This window comes from Anser cygnoides, chromosome 3, assembly GCF_040182565.1.
Source record: "Anser cygnoides isolate HZ-2024a breed goose chromosome 3, Taihu_goose_T2T_genome, whole genome shotgun sequence".
Lineage (NCBI taxonomy): Eukaryota > Metazoa > Chordata > Aves > Anseriformes > Anatidae > Anser > Anser cygnoides.
In genome coordinates this window covers 64,201,312-64,214,034 of record NC_089875.1, presented here as the reverse complement: position 1 = coordinate 64,214,034, position 12,723 = coordinate 64,201,312, and the positions used below count along the sequence as shown (strand labels likewise).

At 38.1% G+C, this 12,723-nt stretch overlaps 1 protein-coding gene across 1 annotated transcript in view; it reads left to right on the top strand.

Moving 5' to 3' along the window:
• LAMA2 (laminin subunit alpha 2) overlaps nucleotides 1-12,723 on the top strand; it is a 380,764-nt gene that overhangs the window by 124,768 nt on the left and 243,273 nt on the right. The window lies entirely within an intron of this gene.

Here is a 12,723-nt window from a genome sequence, read left to right as displayed (position 1 = left end):
ATAATTACTGGGAGGAAGAATAGCTTAATTCTCATTTTAAATCAGTTTGGTGGCCAAAGGCATAGAAGGGCTTACAGACTTGGTAAAGATAATAAGCAGCTGAAAGATGCAGAAATGAGACAGAAAAAGCAGTAAAAGTTATAAAGTAATTTAAAACCAAGGACTGGGAGAAATGTAGTGAGTGTCTGTGGTTCAAATAATAAAACCTTTATTATCAAAAAAAGTGTATGATTTTAAAAAAGATTCATTAAATTCATTAAAATCCATGTAGACTACATGGAGAAGTAATTTTGATCAATATCACCGAAATACAGACATACAAATAGGTCAGCCTAAGGCCAAACATAGGTATGCTTTAATGTGAGTGCTAAGGAGGTTATGTAAAAGAAAATCAAAACCAAACAGTATAGTTCACCCAGAGTTTTCATTTTAAATGGAGGTATCACAATAAATTGATAGAAGGGAAATTAGTAACTGAGACGCTGTAATATCAGTGTACAAATGCTTTGAATACAGTCCAGAAGTCAGATAAGAAGGATGGGGAAAGCACAGAGCCAATTTGGGTGAGTAGACAAATCGTATCAGAATCAACACTATCTGACAGAACTGATATTTCAAGTTTAAATAAAAAAGTTAGGACTGCACTACCACATAACCAAGGCTAAGGAGGCTGTGAAGGCAAACATGAAGGCAAACATAAACACTATGTTAGCTTCCCATAGGCAGGTAAACTGTCACAATGGAGTAGAAGCTGATTTTTGAGTGATCTTAAATCTTCCTACAAGAAGCAGTCTATTTGGAGTAGTTATAATAAAGGAAATAACTCAAAATTTTGTGAGAAGAGTGCAAGGTAGGCTGGTTCAAAATGCTGTTATTTAAAGACGGTTCTGTGAAATGGCAATAGTATTCTCACGATTTCCTCCTAAAAATATTTGCAAATACAGTCAATACATCTCTAAAGATGGAATTGTATTTTATATGTTTCTTCTTAAACAATTAAGAGTTTATGCATGATACTTATCCAGAAAAAAATCCGAGATTATGCAAAGAAGGTGGCAGGATAAAATACCAGAGTATGTAATAGGCATTACAAAGCAAGAAACATCATATACAAGATCTTGTTCTATCAAGGAAAGTAAGATTTTTGCAAATTAACCTAAATTCACAGTGATGCATACAAAATTGAAAGAGAAGCAAAACACTGCCACCCCATACCAAGAAAATGACTCTGTTAAGTGCCTAATGAACAAGATGAGAAGCTTTTTCAAGTTCATCAAAATATTAAAGCTGAGAGGCAACTGAGGTATAATAGGAGTGTCAAGGACAGTAAGTCTATTGCAGGTGAAAGCATTGGAACGGGTTGCCCAGGGAGACGGTGGAGTCACCATCCCTGGGGGTGTTTAAGGGAAGGTTGGATGTGGTACTTAGAGACATGGTTTAGTGGGTGACATTGGTGGTAGGGGAATGGTTGGACCAGATGATCTCTAAGGTCTTTGCCAACCTTTATGATTCTATGAATTCTGTGCCTTGAACTCCCTAAAGAGGAACTTAAAAAAGTAGTCACAGTAGAGTGTCTCTTTGTTTTAGAAAATGTTGGATGGGCTTCTGAAGGAAGAACAGTTTTAAAAAACAAGTAATAAAGTCAATACTACTAAATCACCAGTTTTTTGGTCAAAGGTACAAAAGGAAAGTACCAAAGGTGCTAAATGAATTAATTAATTACTGGTGTGGTCAGCCTTGCTTTACCTCCATAGCAGAGAAATGGTAAGGTGGAACCAGATTTTCAAAAGTGTTCCAGAGTGCATCTGGAAAAGTGCAGATTATGTCTTTTTTCTGTGCCAGGTAAACTAACAGAAGCAAAAAGGATAAAAATTAGCAGGCACATGGATAAATGTGACATGGAGAGAAGTCAACATTGTTGCTTGGAGCAACTAATCAGAAAACACAGAACTCACTTCCAAATCTATTGAAGTTCTTGAAATAAATCAACAGGTATGTAGGTAAGAGTGATTTTGTCAGCATACTCTTCCAAGACCGATGACCAGTCCAGTGGCTGTTGACAAGGCCATTTATCAAAACTGTAAAGAAATCATAAGCTAGGACAGAGTAATCTCTTACTGATTGCTTATCACTTAAAAGATGGGAAATAAAGGTGTAAATGTTCGCCTGGAAAAAGGTAACAGTGCAGTCAGTCTATTCATAAATAATCTGAAAGTGATCTAATCAGGTGAACAAGGTTTTCAGATATATAATTATAGGAATAATTACATTTTAATTTGACTGCAGAGAGCTGTTGCAGGATCTGGATGATTGGGATTAATATCAAGTAAAATGCAGTATTGATAAATGTGAAGTGTTGTGTACGTAAGAACAAATAACTTTGCTTGCGTGTACACACTGAGGGGTTTTCTGTTAGTTACCACCACTTAGAAAAGAGATCTTTGGTGAAACATTCTCCACAAATCAATTTAATACCCAGTTGTCTTCATAATCCAAATAAAACATTGTGTTTCAAGAAAAAAATCACCCTGTTCAAAACAGAAAAATTTGTAACAGCATTCTACGCATCCTATTCTGTGTGCTCATTCTGTGAATATTGTGATTCCCATTTCGCCACTCTTTAAAAAAAATAAAAAAAATCTAGTAAAACAAGAAAAAGTACAGAAAAAAGAACAGAGTAGTGGAACATGTTTTTATGTGAGAAGTTATTAAATCAGCAATGATACTTTAGACATGAAATGGTCAGAAACCTTTTCAGAAGAAACAGTGCACCAGTTTTTGCACAGAATGTACTAAGCTATGGAGTCAAGAGTGCCCGAAGTATGAATAGGATCAAAATCTGTTAAACAGTTTCATGGGAATTAAGTTCATTAAGCAGTCTTAAAAATTCAGTTACAAGCTCCAGTTTAAGAGGTGTTAAGGCTGCACGTTGTCAAAATATAAGAAAGGTATACGACAAGCAAACAGGCTTAAAGTAGAATTATTTTCCAAAGCATCCCTACTGGCTGCCATTAGAGACAGAAAATTGACTAGTAGTGTACTTGGTGTAACGTTTTCTGGTTGTTTTAGTGTTTTGGGTCTGGTTGGTGTGGCAACAAGTGGCTAAGTGGGGAAAGGAATGGTGAAAACCCAATGTGATTAAAAAAAAATAAAAAAGCTACCTTATTATACATGTCGTTTTTTTCAGATTTCATTTATTGAAAATATAAATAATAGAGAGTTTGACAACTTTAGTTTCTGTATCAAAAGTAAGCAATAGTATTTTTGTAACTTTACAACAATTATCCATAGGAGCAAAGAACAAAAAAAAGAAATTGTTTTCATGTACACAATCCATCTTTTGTATTTCACAGAAGATTCATGATATTCCCGGCCTTTTCTATTCATTCTCTGCTATCTGCTACTTAGGAATACGTATTTCTTTTCTCCTGATTTTTCTTACATTAGCTCCTGTAAAATATTTCCAAGTTTGAAAAGATTGGGTTCAAAGTTGGAGAGGGATCAAAGTTTCTTATTCTACATCTGAAAGTCAGATTTCTTCTTTCTTTTTAAAAAATTATAAATGTTTTTAAAGGCACTGAATGATTACCGTTCAAAGGGATCCCATCTGGTTTTCGAAAGTATTCATCAGTGTGTGTTCCAAATGATATGAAACAGCTTTTGGTACAATTTAGACTCCAACACGGTAGAGTAGTTGTAATGGACTTTACAATATATGGGTCTGTAATGCAAAAATCCAAGAGTTTTGTTTAAATTTCTCCAGTTCAGAAGTCTTCAGAGTTGCAGTTTGAAACAAGAATGCTGGAGTAATATAAAGCATATTACTGAAGTTTATTTAATGATAACATTCAGGAGCAGATGTACTTGTTTACTGTTTTTAACAGCATTATTTTTGTATCCTGAAACCCTTGCCCTTCATTCAGGAACAGATTAAATCCTCACATTCTCACTCTTTTACATCAGTGGTTGTGTTTGGCAGCCCTTTGCAACTGCTTACATCTGGACAAGTTTCTGTGGATTTTTTTCTGGCTATAATTTGTCTGTAGTTCCACAATACTCTCCACAGTACACCTAATTCAGGAAAGATTCTAGTGGAAAGTGCCATGAGTTTTTATGACAACCATATAATGAATAAGGGAAATCATAATATCTTGGTAGGAAAGTTTTGTTGTTGTTTTTGCTTTTTTTATTGTTTATTTTGGCACAGTTAGCCCTTCAGTTACCTTTTTGGGTCAGTATGCTTTTTATCAAAATCTTCAGGAAAACATAATTTTCCTGTTCTAGTCATTTATTTAGAACTACTTGTATCACTCATAGTCATTGTTCAAAAAGAACTGTATTGCTTTCAAAATAGTAATGGAAAAATGGCCTCTTAAGATAGTGTACTATTTAGTCTTTTTTTTTTTTTTAATGTGTTTGACAGACCTCTATATTTTATCCATTAAGCAGAAAGGTGGTAGTGGTTAATTCAGAGCTACCAGTGTGTGTCACCTCTGCTTGATCAGAATCTGAACTAACATAATTTTCAGAATTGCACTGTACCTGGAGTAGCCATTGGCATCAGCCACTGAGGTGTAGCATGGCTTCTTTTCTTATTTTGTTCCTAGTCTACCTGCATAACAGCAACTAGGTTAGGCAGTAGCTCTGTGATGCTGACAAAATGCAAAATGGAATGACACTGGTCATAATGCATTTTCAGCTATCAGAGGTCAGATCATTGTTGTGTATGGTGAAATTTAAAACAGCTATCGTTTGTTGATTTAAAATTATGTCACCTGTGGCAGTGTGTTAAAGAACCTATAACAAAATGCCAATTTACCTGGTCATAGATAACTTAAAAATACTTGTTCAGTATTTTTCGTCTTTGAGAATGTTCCTGAAGAGCCAAGCCTTTACGTTTTTCTGCAGCTATCTTGTTAGTTATTAATAAGCATACAATACCTCTTTACTGTATTAAGAGATGGAGTTTCATTTACAAGTACACTTTGAAAAGCCAGTAACACATTGCTGTGTTAAAGTACATTATTCCTGGCCTCGCATTGTGTTGCCTGAATCCCTTATGGACTGTGGTATGTCTAGCTGTTGCTGAAATTATAGCATGGTGTAGTGTTTCCACTTAGTTAAGACAGTAAGAAAAGAAAATAAAAACTGGAAATGACAAATATACTCTCAGGGTAATCAAATTGCTTATTATTCTGTGATTTATTAATAACTATTGTTCTGACAATGAGCAGTCTGTTTAAAAGTATGCAAGATGATGTCTTTGACAAATTATTTCTTGTCCAAAAATGACAAGCCTGTGAATTACAGAAACTGTACAAAAGCAGTGGCTAGAATAGCAATATAAGTTTCAGGTGAAATTGGATATAGGAAAATGACAAAAGCTAGTTAATCAGAACCGAAGAGATGAAGCCTTATTTAGCCTAAGCTGTAGGGTATAGTTGTCAATGACACAATAGTATTTGCTAAACAGTTCGTTAAGCTGACATTTGCCTGTATTCTTTGGGGGAATGAGTTAGTTGAGATAGAGTCTGACATGCATAGCCCTTGACATTTTAATGCATGCTTAAGCACTGCATTTCAAGCAGCTCTTGTACTCATTAGCTAGGCATGGAATGGAGTTGTGCTTTCACTTACTAAACTATTAATTTATTAAGATTGTGAGATATTTATTAGAACTACAACAAACCTTGCCAAATACATTATTTTCTCATATACAATTATCATATATATATTTATGAAGAAAAATTGGATGATGAGTTTATACTTACATATGATGTATATACTTGCTTCTACTATTCTAGTTTTGAAACCAGCTCTAATGATAAGCTAGTGCTTGCACTAAGAAAACTCACAGAATTTTCATCTTTAGTGTTTAGAGATAAGATGTCAAGAGATTAATTAATCAACAGTAATATTAAATCTACTGCAAATGACCTATTTGCAACAGATAATTAAAGCCAGTATTAGGTAGGAAAATTATGAGAGCTACTGAATCACCTGTGGAAAAAATGATGTTCAGTATTGTCCATCTTCATATTAATGTGCTTGCATAACTTGAGAATGTAAATCTTAGAGTACCATACTCATTAAATAATTTTAAGACTGACATATCTGTCTTCTCCACTGATGATTATCATGTAGCAAGTCTTTTTTATGCAGGACAGAAGCTTTTCTCTCCTTTATGCTGCTGTCTGAGATATTTTAGTGAGAAATTGACCTTTTTGGAGAACGTTTTAGGTTCAGAGCACTGCCTTACACAGAAAATTAGGCTTGAAGCCCACAATCTTGATATGATGGCCAAAATAAGCCACTGAGTACTTAAAGTGAATTCTTTATCTCTTCTAGCCAAAAATCATCATGAAGTACTGGTATTCCTGCTCCATCTCTGTGACGAATGGCACTAAGTAGCCTTCATGTATTATGAGAGAATTATGTCTTCTAGTTTATTGAACATTCAGAATATCAATATGCATCAGTGGAAAGCATACTGGTTAGTGATGCGGTTTTCTTGAAAGGAAAGTGAAAATAACTCTGTGCCATATAGCCAAACAGCTGGGGTTTTTTATATCCTACAAACAGCTTGAGACTGACTGCATTCAATTTGCTTGGCAAAATAACCAACTTCAAATACCAAAGTTCTAAGTGAAAAAATATATCACTTGGATTCATGCATGTATATTTTAAATATGAATGAGAACATTGTGCACACTTAAAAATTCTTTAAAACTTCATTTGTTGAAGTGTGTTAATCTTAAGTAATTTAGCTGATTATAAATTTTCATGCAAAGCAATGGCATTTTTACTGTTACATTAAATAAAACAACAGAGGCAACTAACATGATTCCCATGTTTGCACATCAGTTCATGCAGAAAGGTGTATAGATAGATGGCAGTGCAGAAACAGTGTGTGTGTGCTCAGCTATGTCAGTAATACACTACTGGGCACAATCCCCAGCACTGACTGGAGCATCTACCCCAGTACATCAGAGGTCTTGACTCAGACTGAGTTCCAGGGGGAGGATGCAGCTCTTCACTTCTGGGTCTGCAAAAAGTGTATGGGGCCTCTTGCTGATGTTTGGACAGAAAGAGATTGTGTCCTTGTCTGCAGAAAGTTTGATCTGGTTAGGGATTTGTGTCACCAAGCAAAAGAACTGCAGGAGAATGTCAGCAGACTGCACAATATCAGTGGTGACTGGAAAGATATTAACTGACTTTTCTCTGGGACTCTGCAGCCTGAACACACAACTGTAGCAGAAGAGGGGCAGGTAGAATCTTTTTGCTTGTTGGTTCAGAAATGGAGACTCCCATGGTGGTGAAGACCGGAAACTAGTGACTTCTGACTCCAAGAGGAAAGCTGCTTTCCTGCCTGCAGATGTGCTACTACAGAATAGGTTCAGTGGGTGGTAGAAGATTAAAGGGCTGTGAGTTCCGTTCAATGCGGCATCTGAGTCAGCTGAGCCTAAATCACCCAGCAGCAGGAAGCGGTGACTGACAACAGTGGGAAACAAGCTCCTCCATGGAAAGGAGGCTGCAACCTGGCAGTGTGACTTATCATCAAGGGAGGTTTGCTCTTTGTCAAGGACTCAGCTCCAGGCTGTTCTGAAGAGATTGCTGAGGCTTGTCCAGGCCTCAGAATATTACCCCATTGTTTTTCTATGTGGGCACAAATGATATTGCCAGGGAGACTGTGTGACTCTGGCAGAAAGAGTCAGGAGCTTGAGGGGCCAGGTGGTTTTCCCCTCATTCCTGCCATTGACGGAGAAGAGCATGAGGAGGACCCACAAATCCTGTGGGTCAACAACTGACTATACCACTGGCATCAACAATATTGATAGCCAGGCAGGGGAGGAAAGCTTTACACTAGGATCAGCAAAGGAGGTAAATGACAACACACAGTATTGAAGAAGTCAACATGGATTTGTCAATGACACAGACAGTGAGATTGAATGCACCTTCAACAAGCCTGCTGATGACACCAAGCTGGGTGATGTGGTTGACATACTGAAGGGAAAGGATGCCATCCAAAGGGGCCTGGACAAAGTTGAGAAGTGGGTCTGTGTGAACCTCATGAAGTTCAACAAGGCTAAGTGCAAGGTCCTGCACCTGGGCTGGGGCAATCCCAAGCACAAATAGAGGCTGGGTAACGAGTGGATAGAGAGCAGCTCTGTGGAGAAGGACGTCGGGGTACTGGTGGATGAAAAGCACTTAGAGCCCAGAAAGCCAACCATATCCTGTGCTGCATGACAAAAAAGTGTAGCTAGTAGGTTAAGGGAAGTGATTCTCTCCCTCTACTCCACTCTCATGAGACCCCACTTGGAGTACTGTGTTAAGCTGAGGGGCCTGAAGCATAAAAAAGATATGGTCCTTTTAGAGCAGGTTCAGAGGTGAGCCACGAACATGATCAGAGGGCTGGAAGACTTCTCCTATGGAGAAAGGCTTCTCAGCCTAGAGAAGATAAGGCTTTGGGAAGAACTTATAGAGGCCTTCCAGCACCTAAAGGGGGCCTACAGGAAAGCTGGGGATGGACTCTTTGTCAGGGAGTGTGGTGGCAAGACAATGAGTAGTGGCTATAAACTAAAAGAAGGTAGATTTAGATGAGGTATAAGGAAGAAATTCTTCACTATGAGGGTGGTGAGGCACTGGAACAGGCTGCCCAGAGAAGCTGTGGATGCCCCATCCCTGGAGGTGTTCAAGGCCAGGCTGGATGGGGCTTTGAGCAACCTGGTCTGGTGGGAGGTGTCCCTGCCCATGGCAGGGGGGTTGGAACTGGGTGGTCTTTAAGGTCCTTTTCCACCCAAACCATTCTGTGATTGTACAACAGTGTAGAACACACACACACACACCCCAACATAGAACACGCGCGCACACACACAGGCTGGCAAGCAAAGGGTGCTGGCTGATATGGACAACAGAGACCTTGAAAACAACAAAAGCAAGCTGAAAGGGGTCCAGCTCATGTATACATACAAATAAGGAACTGCTGAAAGGATTGCATCATGAAGCTATTGTGCCCTTTCTGGGCAATCAGTGTGACAAGGGCCTAATGAAAGTGCCTGTTCACTAACGCATGCAGGAAGGGGAGCAGACATGAAGAATTAGTGGTCTGTGGAAGCTGCAAACCTACAAGCTTACCAGAGAGATGGGGTGGCATAATAGTTCGCTGAAGTGCTGCAGTGAAGGAGTATAGACTTTAGGAAGGACAGAAAGGAAAAGTGGGAGGTTTCTCTCTATGTTACAGAGCAGCTGGAGTGCATGAAGTTCTGATTAGGGACAGGTAATGAGCCAGTTGAGTACTTACGTGTTAGGATTAGAAGACAGATCAATGTAGGTGATGTTTTGAGCATAGCTACCATAGGTACAGACTACTTATTCAGGGAGAAACCTGTGAGGCATTCTTCAGACAAGTGGAAGAAGGCTTGCATTCACAGGCCCAGGTCCTCGTTGGGGAATTGAACTACGCTGATAACCGGTAGAGGGAGACAGCACAAACCATCCAGGATTTTTCCGAAATGTATTGATGACAGTACTATTAACACAAGTGTTTGAAGAGCTAACTAAGAGATATACTCTGTCTATACCTCTTGCTTTCAGAAAAGTAAGAACTGGTTGGGAATGTGAAAGCAGGGGGCAGTTTTGGCTGCATTGATCACAAACTGGTCAAATTCAGGATACAGAGAGGAGCCAACAAAGCCAAAACAGGTTCACTCTCAATTTTAGGAGAGTGGCCTTTGGTCTGTTCAGGCAGCTGCTTGCAATAATCCCATGGAATGAGTCATTCCTCACTAGGCCTATTACTGTTTAATCTCTTTGTTAATGATCTGGATGATGGGTCAGAGTGCACCCTCAGCAAGTTTGCCGGCAATAGAAAATTGGACAGAGTGGTTGATGCACCAGATGGTTTTGCTGCCATTCTGAGGTACCTGGACAGGCTGGAGGAATGGGCTGACAAGAACCTCATGAAGTTCAACAAAGGAAATTGCAAAGTCCTGTGCTTGGTGAGGAACAGCCCCATGCACCAGTAGAGGCTGGGGCCAGATGGTTGCAAAGCAGCTTTGCAAAGAAGGACCTTGGGGTCCTGGCGGACAACAAGTTACCCATGAGCTAGCAATGTGCTCTGTTGGCAAAGAAGACTAATGGTGTTCTGGGTTGTGTTAGTTGGAGCATCCCCAGCAGGTTGAGGGAGATGGTCCTTCCCCTTCTGCTCATCAGTGGTAACAGCACACCTGGAGTTTTATGTTCTGTTTGAGACTCCCATATACAAGAGAGACGTGGACATTTTGGAGCAAGTCCACCATATAGCTGAGAGGAAGATTAAGAATTTGGAGCATTTGTCCTACAAATAGAGACTGAGAGAACTGGGATTATTTTGCTTTGAGATAAGAATTCTAGTCACATCGTTGAATGGTCCAACAGTCACCTGTCTGGAATATACTGCAAGTTCTCTCAGATATCTTTGTTACAGAAATTAGACTAGATCCATCAAAGTGTAGCACTGGGATCTGTAAAAGTGTCCATGCCCAGCAGCTGAGAAGAACTATTGGCTGTGCTAATTAATACCACCTTGAAGGGTGTTAGAAAGAGGCATTGCTACTAGTGCTGAGAAGGAAAGAGTAAGACAGATTGTAAAGACAAGATTCTCTGAAGTATTCTCAGCATCACGTTAAAGGCTAAGTAGCTAGATAATTTGGGAGCATTTCAACTGAGAAACATAGGAAGAAGTTTAGTATAGACTGGTGTATCACAGTATCTGCTTTTAATTGAATATACCAACACAACGGGCATGCCAGAAACAAGAAGTTGCTTACAAATGACCAAGTGGCTTGTAGAAGATGGGCACTATGGATTAAAGAATAATATAGAATAAAATTAGAAAGTCAGCAGAAATAAAATGGTGTATGAGATCTCTTTTAAATAAAATTCAGTACCTAAATTGGGACACCATATCAGCAACTGCCAAAACTGAAGTGTGGAATTGAGTGGGTCTTACCAAAGGAAGGCTGAAGTTGTAATACAAGTCTTCTGAAACCTTTTGGCAGACTGTGTAGTTGTCAGGATAGAATGTAAAGTGAAAGAGTGATTCTTGAACACCTGACCTCTCTTGGTGCGGATAGTAAAGGAATCCATGATTTACTGCACAACAACGCACAGACCCCAGTTAGGAGGATAACTGCTGTACAATTATTATGTAAAAATAATCAGAAAATTATTAAAATGTCACATTCCACGGGAAGAAAATCTGCAAAAGTACAATTTAAAAATAGAAAAGATGGTCAAACAGCTAAAAAAATTTTCAGGCAGCCTAGTTTGCTTGAAGATAACATCATGCACACTCAGAACATATGCATGCTACATTTAAGAATGGTTCCAAAAATCCTACAGCATGTTTGAACCATAAACTGTGGAAAGATAAAAGATCTTAAAAGTAAACTAGCATCATCTCTGAATGAAAGTCATGTATTTTCCTCCAATCAAGGAAAATACGTAGGAAAAAAAGCTCCAGCAAATGAAACGTTAAACCACAGTAAAGATGCAAAATAAATAAATAAATAAATAAATTTTGAGTGACTGAATATGAAGGTGAAATAAACCTTTTTTCAAACACATCAGATTCAAGAAGTCTGTCAGAACTGGTGGGCTGAAAGATGATCAAAGAGCATTCAAGGAAGATAAGGTCATTGCAGAAACACTAAATTAATTATTTGAATCAGTTTTTGCTACAGAAACTGTCAGGAGAGTTTCTGTATTGGAACCATTATTTACAGGAGAGGAATTTTAGAACTAGCAAACTAAATTGTTAACTGAAGAAGTGCAGAAATAATTGATAAATTGAATAGTGAAAGAAACTCAGGGCTAAAATAAGTGAATTGCAACAGTAATTGTTTAATTTCTCAATTATAATCAGGCTCAATAGCTGAAGAGTTTGGGTTGTCATATTAAACAGGAATTTTTTTTAGTAACCTTGTTTAGGAATCCAAGGAAACTACAGATCTGGAAGCTTGATGCTAGTACCAAGCTAATTACTAATTAACAAATCTGATAAAGAATAGAGCTGGTAGAAAGATATACTTGTTTTTTACAACTGAAGAACTAGGAATTAAGTGAATTTAGTAGGAGACAGGTTTAAAACAAGCAGAAGAAGATTTTTTTTACCCCTACAACAAGTAAATTAGAGAAAATCCTTATTACACAATGGACGTAGCTTCTAAAAAATGAACTGAATTTAAGTTGAGACTGAGTTCATGGAAATTTCTTGAGGCTTACCAAATGTGTGGAAATTGTATATGGCTCAGGCAGTCCATGGGGAAGTGTTAGGTATGTTTGCCTTTGTTCTATCCTTAATAGGTTCCAGTAGTCTTGGCTATTGTATGACACAGGCTACTGTGCTAGATAGGTCTTTTGGTTCTGACACAGTACATAGATTTTAATTTACTGAGGTATTTTGAATATCTATAGCAGTGTCTGTGCTGTTCAACATACTCATGGGCGATTTGGAAAATCAGAAAACTATAATAGCAGTATTTGCTGGTAACGCAACATTTAAGATGATTTGTTGTATGATACTAAAAGAAAAATATGAAATTTAGTGTTGATAAAATAAAGGTAGTGTAAGAAAAAAAGAATTGTACATGAATGCTGATGGGTTAATGTTGGACTAAATTCTCCTCAGAGTACAGAACTTATAGTCATTCTCAACAGTTCTCCAAAAAACTTATCATACTG